Consider the following 11,995-nt stretch of genomic DNA (forward strand, 5'->3'; position numbering starts at 1 on the left):
GGGGTGGAATAGGAGTTCCACTGGAGCCAGTGTTCTGTGGGCGTTCATTGCACTGCAGCGCGGGATGCTGGATGTTAGAGGGAAACTGGAGGAAATAGGACGTGACAAGATACCAAAGGAGAAAAGTTTGCGCAGACAGAGGCAACCTACGGGTGGAAAGCTAGCAAGAGCCCTTCCTTCAAGAAACGTAGTATCCCACTGTTATGCACTGTCTCCTTTTTTAAAAATCGTCTTCCAGATACACATGCTTTCTCCTAACAGTTATTTCCTCTTTCCCCTTAAAGCACACAGTTAAGAAGGCAGGCTCTGGAGTCAGATGACTGGAATTCAAACCCCAAATTCCAGGCTCCACCAGTCTTATTAGCTGTGTGAACTTGGGCAACTAAATCTCTCCATGCCTCAATTTCCTCAATGGGAATAATTTTAAAACCTACCTCGTGGGGTTGTTGTGAGATTTAAGTGAAATCCATGTAAACCACTTACAGGCCGGAAACAGTTTGAGTCACCCCACATCAGTGTGTGAGCGCCATTCGGGCAACTCGGATCTCTGGTGATCCAGTGAAAGAAATTCTGCGCAGAACAAGGGAAGCGATCTACTTGTTAGGTCGTCCTCCGGGAACCTGATCCTGGCCCTGGGCTGGAGACCACCCCCGAAAGACCACGGAGACGAAAGTTGGACCTGGTCCACGCGGATCCTGATCTGGGCTCTGGGCACCTCCCCCAGACGGCACTACCAGCCTGATCTGAGAAACTTAGATAATTTTGAGGAGTATGTTAACAATGGGAGATGGGGAAGTCTGAGGTGTGCCTGGGGAAGGAATACTGGCTGAAAATTGTTCAAATTTCATGAAAACTATGAACTACTGTTTTTAAAGACATTTACATTGGAAAAAGAAGTACAACTATTTGCAAGTGACAACATTGTGTTATTAGAAAAGCCTAATGAATCCACAAAAAAGCTACTGGAACTAGTTGCAGGATACAAGGCCAATGTAACAAAAAGTCAATCCTTTCATACATTCTAGAAATGAACAACTGGAAATTGAAATTTAGAGTAAAACAATCTAATGCTTACCAGCATCCCAAACCGTGAAATATAGGGGGATAAATTTAACAAAACGTGCAAGACCCGTACACTGAACACTATAAATCACTGTCAAGAGAAAGTGAAGACCTAAGTAAATACCTATTCTATGTTCGTGAATTGGAAGACTCAAGTTGTTCAACTGTCAGTTCTCTCCAAATCCCAGCAGAATATTTTTTAATTTGACAAGATAACTCTAAAATTGATACAGAAATGTGTAGTAAGAATGAAGTTGGAACACATACATATCTGTTTTCAACAGTATAAAACTACAGTTTACAGGACAGTGGGGTAGGCATAAGGATAGACCAAGTATTTAACCAAGAGAACGAAAATAGGTCCATACAAAGACTTGGACACCAACGTTCATAGCAGTTTTATTTTATTTTATTTTATTTTATTTTATTTTTGCGGTACACGGGCCTCTCACTGCTGTGGCCTCTCCCGTTGCGGAGCACAGGCTCAGCGGCCATGGCTCACGGGCCCAGCCACTCCGCGGCATATGGGATCTTCTCGGACCAGGGCACGAACCCGTGTCCCCTGGATCGGCAGGCGGACTCTCAACCACTGTGCCACTAGGGAAGCCCATAGCAGTTTTATTCATAGTTGCCCCAAACTGAAAATAATCCATGTCCATCAACATGTGAATGGATAAACAAATGGTAGTATGTTCATACAATGGAATATGACAGCAATGAAAAGGAACAAACTACTGAACATGCAACATGAATGAATCTAATAAACTCTATGCTGAGCAAAAGCAGAAAGATTACATAGTATATGATTTCATTTATATGAAACTAGAAAAGGAAAATCTAATATACAGTGACAAGAAACAGGAAAGTTGTTGCCTGGTGCTGGGGATGTGTGCAAAGAGGACAGGCTGGGAATAGACACAGGAATCCTTTCGGAATAATGTAAGTGTTCTATTTGTTGATTGTGATGTTACACAGGTGTATACATCTGTCAAAACTCATCACACTAAACACATAAAGCAGATGCATTTTATGTATATAAATTATTACTTAGAGTCAATTTTAGTGTCATGCATAATAAATATTTTAAAGTGTAAAATTTACAATATTGATATGTTTAGCATAAAACCCAAATTTTGTGGCAGAATGAGTTTGTATATTACAGTTAATAGTTTCTCCTCCAATTATTTCTTTAAAACATTGAATATGACATGAGATGTAACATTTTCAGAGTGGCTATATTTTTTAACAAAGTTGAATATAACATTTTGGGGAAAAAACTTTGAAATATCCTAAGAGTAAATTACATGCCAACAGACTTCTAAAACTGTCCCTTTAAAAAGTAAATAATTTACTGTATACTACGTACCAATAGGGGGTACCAAAATGAATGAAAAATGGGGCCTGTCCTCAAAAGACCTACAGTGCTTTTTAGTGGATAAGAAACTCACACAAATGTATTCCAAGATAATGTCAGAAACATACCACCTTTCATATGCCAGGCACTTCCACTGATTTAATCCATACAACAATCTTCACAGATAGGTATTATTATCCACATTTTCCAATGAGGCAGTTGAACTCTGGAGGGATTAAGAAACTTGCCCAAGGTCAGAAGCTAATAAGTAGAGATTTTGATGCTCTTCCTGACACCAAAGTCCGTATTCTATCATCAAATGCAGAGTAAAAGAAATTGAAAAGTGAATCGCGGAGTGCTATGGGAATAACTTGTCTGGGGGCTCAGAAAATCACTTTTGAATACTTGAAGAATGAGTATGATTCCAACAGACAGATTGCAGGAGGATCTTGCAGGCTGAGGGCTCACCATGAACGTGGGGGTGGGAAAAACAAAGAAGCTTGAGGATAAGTGAGTTGTGCACTCTGACTAAATCTTAAAAGTATCAGGCGAGACTAGAAACACGTTGAGAACCACTCTATTTTAAAAGGCAGGAGTGAATTTCTGAAGACTGGAGAGAAGGAAAATCATACTGAAGAAGCCTCTTTCCCAAGGTTAATATGGCAGCAGAGTGAACTGAATGCAGAAGGCATGAGGGATGCAGGAAATGAGATGAGTTTCAGTCTGAGAGAGAAATGATACAGCCCAGAGCTAGGTTGGTGGTCAACTTCAGCATGAAGAGGGGAATGAATAAGGAAATATCTTGAGACACAGCAGAGTCCCCAAAAAAAGGGTTTCATTTGCTTATTTGTTGAAGCAAAGGGGCAATAAGATATGAAGAGGCTGATTGTCTATGTGAAATAGGCTATTTCATGAAGCAAGATCCCTGTGGTTGTGAGAGGGTTAGCGATTAACAACATAGATGGAGGAATTAGGTTTCAAAAAGAGAAAGGACCCTTCTTTCTCAGACAGGCATGAAGGAAGTGGAGATGGAGGTATTTTGAGGCAGGGAAAAAAAAGTTGAGGTGGGAGCCTGCTTGAAAGCAAGGTGTCCCCAAAGCAAAAAAAGATTTGGAATAGCTTTCTGCATATAACATTGTTTCACTTTTCAAAACATCTTTTATCAATCTACACATTAGCCCTTGTCTTTAGGGTAAAAATGGATTAGTTAGCTTGGCTTCAGAGCTGTCTACTATAACCTGAACCCAGGGGAGCCAATCGAACATTTATCTCTTAGGAAGTGCCCGTCACCAAAATACTCTGACCCAGCTAAGAAGGTCTGTCCATTGTCTGTAAACTGATCTGGCTAACTTTTAATCCAAACTTCCATTCTTTTCTCCCTACCCAAACTGCTATTTTCCCATTCCTGTTTGTGTAAGTCTCATTCACTCTTCAAGGCTACATTCAATACCAGTGTTTTCAAGTGGCTTTCGCTGATTGCTTCAGCTCATACTGGATCCTTACTCTTCCACAGAATTAGTTTGTACTGATAATGTGTCATCCATTTTAGCAGCTAATTATATATTGTCTTCTGCTTTTACTTAACACACTTGTGTGTGTTTTGGCTGTGGGGAAGAATTGCATACCACCGATCATGAACGACTGTATTTTTATTTTTATTTTTAATTTTTTTTTTGCGGTACGCGGGCCTCTCACTGCTGTGGCCTCTCCCGTTGAGGAGCACAGGCTCCGGACGCGCAGGCTCAGCGGCCATGGCTCGCGGGCCCAGCCGCTCCGCGGCACGTGGGATCCTCCCAGACCGGGGCACGAACCCGTGTCCCCTGCATCGGCAGGCGGACTCTCAACCACTGCGCCACCAGGGAAGCCCCAGTAATTCACTCTTTTATTGCTGGGAAGTATTCTGTTGTATGGATATACCACAGTTTGTTTATCCATTCACCACATAATTTATCTACTCATGCTTAGATATTTGGTTTTTTTCCAGTTACAAATAAAGCATCAATGAACATTCGTTGACAAGTCTTTGTTCGGATCTATGCTTTCATTTTTCTTAGGTAAATACTTAGGAGTGGAATGACTGGCTTGCATGGTTGGTATATGCCTAACCTTTTAAGAAACTGCCAAAATGGGCTTCCCTGGTGGTGCAGTGGTTAAGTATCCACCTGCCAATGCAGGGGACATGGATTCGAGCCCTGGTCCGGGAAGATCCCACATGCCGCGGAGCAACTGGGCCTGTGAGCCACAACTACTCAGCCTGCGCGTCTGGAGCCTGTGCTCCCAACAAGAGAGGCCGCGATAGTGAGAGGCCCGCGTACCACGACGAAGGGTGGCCCCCGCTTGCCGCAACTAGAGAAAGCTCTCGCACAGAAACGAAGACCCAACACAGCCAAAAATAAATTAATTAATTTAAAAAATAAATAAATAATAAAAAAAAACCTGCCAAAGTGTTTTCCAAAGGGGTTGTACCATTTTACATTCCCACCAGCCATGTAGGAGACTTTCAGTGGCTCTGCATCCTGGCCAACACTTAGTGTGGCCAGTCTTTGAAATTTTATATTAATGTATTCTAATTGCTGTGTTGTGCTATCTCATTGTGGTTTTAATTTTCATTTCCCTAATGACTAATGGGCTGATCTTCTTTTCATGTGCTTGTTTGTCAATTGGGTATTTTCTTTGCTTTAGAGACTATTCAGATCTCTTGCCCATTTTCTTAGTGGTACGATCGTGTTCTTATTGTTTCAAGAGTACTTTATATATTCTGGATACAAGTCCTTTATCAGATATATCATGGGCACATATTTTCTCCCAGTTTGTGAGTTGCTTTTGTTTTGATGAAGTCCTGTTTACTAATTTTTTTCTTTGATAGATTATGTCTTTGATGTCATATCTAAAACTCTTGCCTAACCCAAGGTCACAAAATATTTTGTGCAGTTTTCTTGTGGAAGATTAATAGTTTGGAGTTCTACATTCAGGCCTGTAATCCATTTTGAGTTAATTTTTGTATATGGTGTGAAATATAGATTGAAATTCATGTTTTTGCTTATAGATATCCAAGTGTTCCAGTATCATTTGTTGAAAACCTATCCTTTCTCTGCTGAACTGCCTTTGTATGTTTGTCAAAAATCAGATGTCCATATATGTATGGATGTATTTCTCAAATGTCTATTTTGTTCCATTGATTGATTTGTCTATCCTTATACCGGTACCATACTGTCTTGATTATCATAGCTTTAAAACAAATCTTGAAATCAGAGTTAATGATTTGTGTTGGTGACAGTGTTAGTGACTGTGTTCGTAATGCTAGTGATATAATGTGATATGTAATGCGTGTTTTTAGCATATAGTGATAAAACTTAACTAGGCTTGATGTGGTTATTTCAACAGGATAAGAACAATGATATCATTAATGGGAAGTGATGTCAGTAACTGAAGAGAAAAAAACAATTAAAAATTTTAACCAGTTTTTCTGTTTGTAAGTATCACAATAGGAATGAATATGAGAGAGAAGAAAGCTGATAGATTCAAGAAGAGAGTATTTATAAAATGCAGCTGAAGTGAGTAAGGGAAGTACAGCTGAAAGCAAATACAAGGAGAACGAGAACTGAAATGTTAAGAGTGAGAAACCTCTAAACACAGAGGTACTAATCTAGAAAATGATAAATTTAGCACTGTATTTTGGGAGGAATGTTGGATTAATTTAATTTTTTATTGATGTGAAAACTGAGGCACAGTGATGTCATTACCTAGAGCTTACTAGCATCTCCTCTAAAATAGAATCAATCCTACAAATGTGGTTCTAGGCAGAAAGTTGAAAGTCCAACCTTTGTAAGTAAAACCCTTCTGTTCTATAGTCATATTATTATAAGTAAGAAATTCATTCTCGAAGAACAATTTCATACCTTACAAAATTGATAATGAAAACGAAATGAAAGATACACATATGCTATTATAAACATTAATTATGTTAGACTAAACACAATATAAAAAGTAGTATTTTAAGTGCTCCTTTGGGGAACATTTGCTACATAGGCACAGATATAGCAAGGGAGCTTTAGAATGAAGCTGCCTTTTTCCTTCTTACATATTTCCTTACAGTAAGCACATTCATTTTTCACTGTGCCCAGAAACTTTGAGCTACCTTCATAATTGGAGTCATCTGTTTTGAAAATCTGTGGCTTATTTTAACATGCCTGGAAGCCTCTGAAAAGTCTTTGAATGGTAAATGCTGGGGAGAAGCACATTCCTTGGTGACGTCTTCATTTTCAAAGATCCTTCATGATACACCAGCTGCAAACTGAGTCAGCGGAACCACCATAAACCCTCACCAACTGTTGAGTATTGCTAATCCAGTTACCCAGTCATTAGCATTATTAGGTTAAAGAAGATGTATAATCTTTATAATAAGCAAGGGGTCAAAAGTGGAAGTCAAGAGTTGAGCTAAAACAAATCAAGGGAGTTTATATTTATTATAAAACTATCTTTTGTTGTGAAAAGGCTATTTATAGACCCTTGCATTTTACAGATTGGTCCGACCTGCTCAAAAAAAAAACATGTTAAACCATGTTAGTCAGAAGAAGCAGTTGTTTTAGAATTATTTATTAGGAGAGCCTGGGGAGGTGGGGCAATCTTGCTGGGTAATGACCTGAGGGTGTGGTTTTCAAACATTTTTACCTTCACTTGTATTTTTAAGTGATTGTCTAAAAATGTTTCATCAAAACTATAAATTGTTGCAAAGGATATTCTTGCTGGTGATTTTTAAACAGCTTTATTGAGGTATAATTGACATAAAATAATCTGTACATATTTAAAATGTACAATTTGATAAGTATTGACATATATATATATCCATGAAACTACTACCACCACTATCAAAATGATGAAGATATACCATCAACCCATCCCTTCCCAATTTCCTCATGCCCCTTGGTCATCTCCAGTGAATCCATCTAGACCCAAAGTTAATTTTGTTAAAGGATTTCAACAAGAAATTACATTTCTTTAATAGAAATAGAGCTATTCAAGTTAACTGTTTCTGTCCTGAGCTTTAGTAGTTTGTGCAGTTGAAGGAATTTGCCATTTCCTTTAAGTTATCTAATTTATAGTTAGAGTTGGCCATAATACTCCCTTATTATCTTTTTAATATCTGTAGCATCTGTAGTTACATCACTTCTCTCATTCCTAAAATTTGTAATTTGTATCTTTTCTCTCTTTTTCCCCTCATCAGTCCGACTACAGTTTTATCAATTTTATTTATTGACTTTTATTTTCCCCTATTGTTTTTCTGTTTCCTTTTTCATTGCTTTCCTCTCTGATTTTACGGCTTCCCTTCTGCTTTCTTTGGGTTTCATTTGCAATTTTTTCTAGATTCTTAAAACAAAAGCTGAGACAATTGATTTGAGATCTTTTTCCCAGTATATATGCTATATTATAAATATCCCTCTAAATACTGCTATAACTGCTTCCCATAAATTCTGATATGTTGTATTTTCAATATCATTCCATTCACAATACTTCTTATTTTTCATTTTTATTTCTCCTCTAACCAATGGGTTATTTAGAAGTGTTACCTTAGTTTCCAAATATTTGGGGACTTTTAAATATTCTTCTGTAATTTATTTTTAATTTAATTCTATTGTACTCAGAAAACATACTTTGTATGACTTGAATCCTTTTAAATTTATTGAGATTTGTTTTGTGGCCTGGAATATTCTCTATCTTGATAAGTATGTTATGTGCACTTAAAAAGAATACATAATCAGGGGGCTTCCCTGGTGGTGCAGTGGTTGAGAGTCCGCCTGCCAATGCAGGGGACACAGGTTTGTGCCCCGGTCTGGGAGGGTCCCACATGCTGCGGAGCGGCTGGGCCCGTGAGCCATGGCCGCTGAGCCTGTGCGTCCGGAGCCTGTGCTCTGCAACGGGAGAGGCCACAACAGTGAGAGGCCCACGTACCGCAAAAAAAAAAAAAAAAAAAAAAAAAAAGAATACGTAATCAGCTTTCATCAGATGTAGTGTTCTATCAGTTTCAATTAAGACAAGCTGGTTGATAGTTTTATTCAAGCTTCTACAGCCTTACTGACTTCTATCACTATCGAGACAGGAGAGTTGAAATTTCCAACTATAATCATGGAGTTGTCTATTTTTCCTTGAAGTTCTGTCAGTTTTTGTTTTATGTTCTTTGAAGTTGTCACTATATGCAAAACTATATAGTTTTCTCATATTCTCTTGATTATTTGACTCTCTTTTCATTAAAAAGTGATGTTCTATATTTCTGGTAATAGTCTTTGATCTGAAACCAACTTTGTCTGGCATTAATATAACTGTTCAAGTTTTCTTTTGGTTAGTGTTAGCATGGTATATGTTTATATACCATGACATAGTCGTGTATTTAAAATAGGTTTCTTGTAGATAGCCTGGTAATTTTTTATTAGATGTCAGACGTTGTGTATTTTATCTTGTCAGGTGATGCATATTTTTGGGTTCCAGCATGTCTCCAGTGCTCTGCCCTGTAAACCGTAACAACCTTGGCCCCTCTGGACCTGCAGCTCTGTTTTCTCATCTCAAGGAGACTGAGCTCTATGCCATGGCCTGGAAACTCTATCCAGGCAGTAAACAAGGGCAATCATAAGGCTCCCTTTATTTGTGTCCCACCTCTCAGGGATAACTCTCTTTTTTGCCTGATGTACAGGGTCACTGACAACTGTTGTTCATATATTTTGTCTGTTTTTTCAGTTGTTTCCAGCAAGATGATAAATCCAATCTCTGTTATTCCATCTTGGCCAAAGGCAAAGTCTGAAACCTATATTGCGCTAATGTTTTTTCTTGACTTTAGCACTAAGACCATCATTATAATATTAAGTAGTAGTGTGAAAATGGGCATTCTTGTGTGGCTTCTTTTTATAGAAAAATCATTCTCTTTCACCACTGAGTGCGATGTTAGGTCTAAGTTTTTTGAAGATGCCTTTTGTCAGGTTGAGAAATGTTTCTTCTATTCTTAGTTTGTTGTTTTTATCACAAAGGCTTTTGAATTATGTCAAATGGTATTTTTCTGTACCTATTGAGATTTTCATATGATTTTTCTCTTACGTTCTGTTAGTATTGTCAACTGCGTTGATTTTCAAAGGCTAAAGTAACTTTATATTCCTGGGATAGTCTCTCCTTAGTCATGATGTATTCTCTTTATATTCCTGTAAATTTCTTTTTTAAAGGATTATTATTATTTCTGTTAATGAGGGATATTGTTTAATGCTTTGTTATAATGTCTTTGTTTGATTTTAGTGTCAGGGTAATGTCAGCCTCATAAAATAATTAAGAAATTGTTCCCCACTGAGGTATTTTCTAAAAGATTTTGTAGATGTTTGATATTATTTCTTCCTTACAAGTTTGATAGAATTAACTATTGAATTCATGGGTCTAGAGATTTTTGTGGAGTGTAACTAGGAACTTAATTTCTGTTATTGATATATATATATATATATATATGTATATATATATGTTTTCAGGTTTTGTTTCTTCTTGACCCAGTTGTGATCATTTACATCTTTCAATGATTTTTTTCCTTTTGCCTATGTTATCAAATTTATTGGTGTAAAGGTTTTTAAAAGAATATTTCTTTATGAATGTTTTGGTTTAATATTATTTAATTTCTGTAATGTCTTAATTATGGGATTTATAGTCATGTTGCTTCTTTAATTCCTGATACTGGCAGTTTATGTGTTTCCTCTTTATCTTTTGATCTAGGTAGAGTGTTATCAATTTTATTGATTTTTTTAAAATATTAAATTTTGGTTTTATTGATTTTCTCTATCATTTGTGTTTTATTTCACTGATTTCTGGTTTCATCTTTATTATTTCTCTTTTCCACTTGAGTTCTTTTTCTATCTTCTTTAGGTAGAAGCTTAGCTCATTGACATTAGATGTTTCTTTTCTAATATCTAATGCTTAAACTATTCCTCTAAGCATCACTTTAATTGCATCTCACAAATTTTGATTTGTTTTCACTTTCATCCAGTTCAAAATATTTTCTGATTTTTCTTTGACACATAGGTTATTTAGAACTGTTCTGTTTAATTTTTACATAAATTGAAAAATTTCAGATATCTTTGTTATCTTTCTAAGTTAATTCTGTTTTAGTCAAGGAACAAAATCTATTTAATTTTATCCTTTAAATTATTTTGAGTCATTATAAGGTCCTGCATATTGTCTATCTTTGTTACTGTTCTGTGTCTACTTGGCAAGAATGTTATCTTGCAGAGTTTGGGTGGGCTATCATAAACGTCAATTTGATCAAGTTGGTTGAGAGAGTTCTTCAAGTCTTCTAAGTAATTACTGATTTTCTATTTGTTCTATCTTTACCTGAGAGAGGAATATTAAAACAGCTAACAAAACTATGGATGTATCTATTTCTCCTATCAGTTCTGTAAATCTTGCTTCCTTTTTTCCAGTTCTGTCTTTAGGTTGATACACAATTGATACTATTATGTCTTCTTGGTGAATTTATGCCTTTATCATTGTAAAATGTCATTTATTATCCCTTTTGGTAATTTTGCGGTTTCCCCTCCCTGTGGCACAGTCCAGAAACTGACCGTGGACAGAAAGCTGTGGCGATCATAGGGCTCAGGGCTTGTTCCCTTTCTCCTTGGGATCCCAGTCTGTTGGTTTAGGTCTGAAAGCAGTTGTTCCATACACTTTATCCAGCTTTCTCTTGGTTATGGTGAAAGGTAAGTCCGGATCCTGTTACTCTCCCATGGCTGGTAACAGAAGTGTGCCAATTTAATCGTGACATATTTTATTACTACATTTAACAGATATTTATGGAACACATAGTGGAAAGTCTGGAAATATCAAGATAAGAGAGTCACAGACCAATGCTATACAAACAAGTGAAAAGTTATAATAGTGTGGCAGCTTTCAGATATGGCCCCCAAATTCTTTTATACTCCTTCCATCGAAGGTTGGATTTTATTTCCTTTCCCCGTCAGTGCAGATGCTGCCACAGCTTGTCCAGTAGAATATGACTGAAACCCTGCTGTGCCCGCCTCCTAGCTCAGGTCTTAGAAACTGGAGGTTTCCTCTTCCTGCCTCTTGCAATGCGCAGCGTGATATGCTGACACGTGGGAGGTTCCCTGTAGGTGTTCTGGGCTGCAGCCCCAATGACTCCACGGACTGCCAGTAACAGTGGCCAGACAGGTAAGTGTGCAAGCTTTCGAATGACTGCAGCCCCAGGTGTAAAGTCATCCCAGCCTTGAGCCACCCCAGCTGACACTGTGTGGAAGAAAGTCAAGCTGTGCCTGCAGAGCTCTGTCGACTTTTTTGATTTGCAAGCAAAGGAAATGATTATTGTTGTCCTAAGTCGCTAAGGTTGGGTGGTTTTTATGTAGTAAAAGACACTTGGAACAAATATAATACCATTAAGTGCTATGATAGAAACGGCCAATAATCAACTAACAAATACTTATTACATGCCTAGTACAGGTCAGGTGCTGAGTTAGGAAAGGCTTTTGGGAATTGAAATTGAGTGGAGGTTTAGAGAGGGTATGGAATCAGAGCAGGAAAGGCAGAACAAATTGCTTGTTTGAAGAC

The sequence above is a fragment of the Pseudorca crassidens genome, chromosome 1 (genome assembly GCF_039906515.1).
Source record: "Pseudorca crassidens isolate mPseCra1 chromosome 1, mPseCra1.hap1, whole genome shotgun sequence".
Taxonomy (NCBI): domain Eukaryota; kingdom Metazoa; phylum Chordata; class Mammalia; order Artiodactyla; family Delphinidae; genus Pseudorca; species Pseudorca crassidens.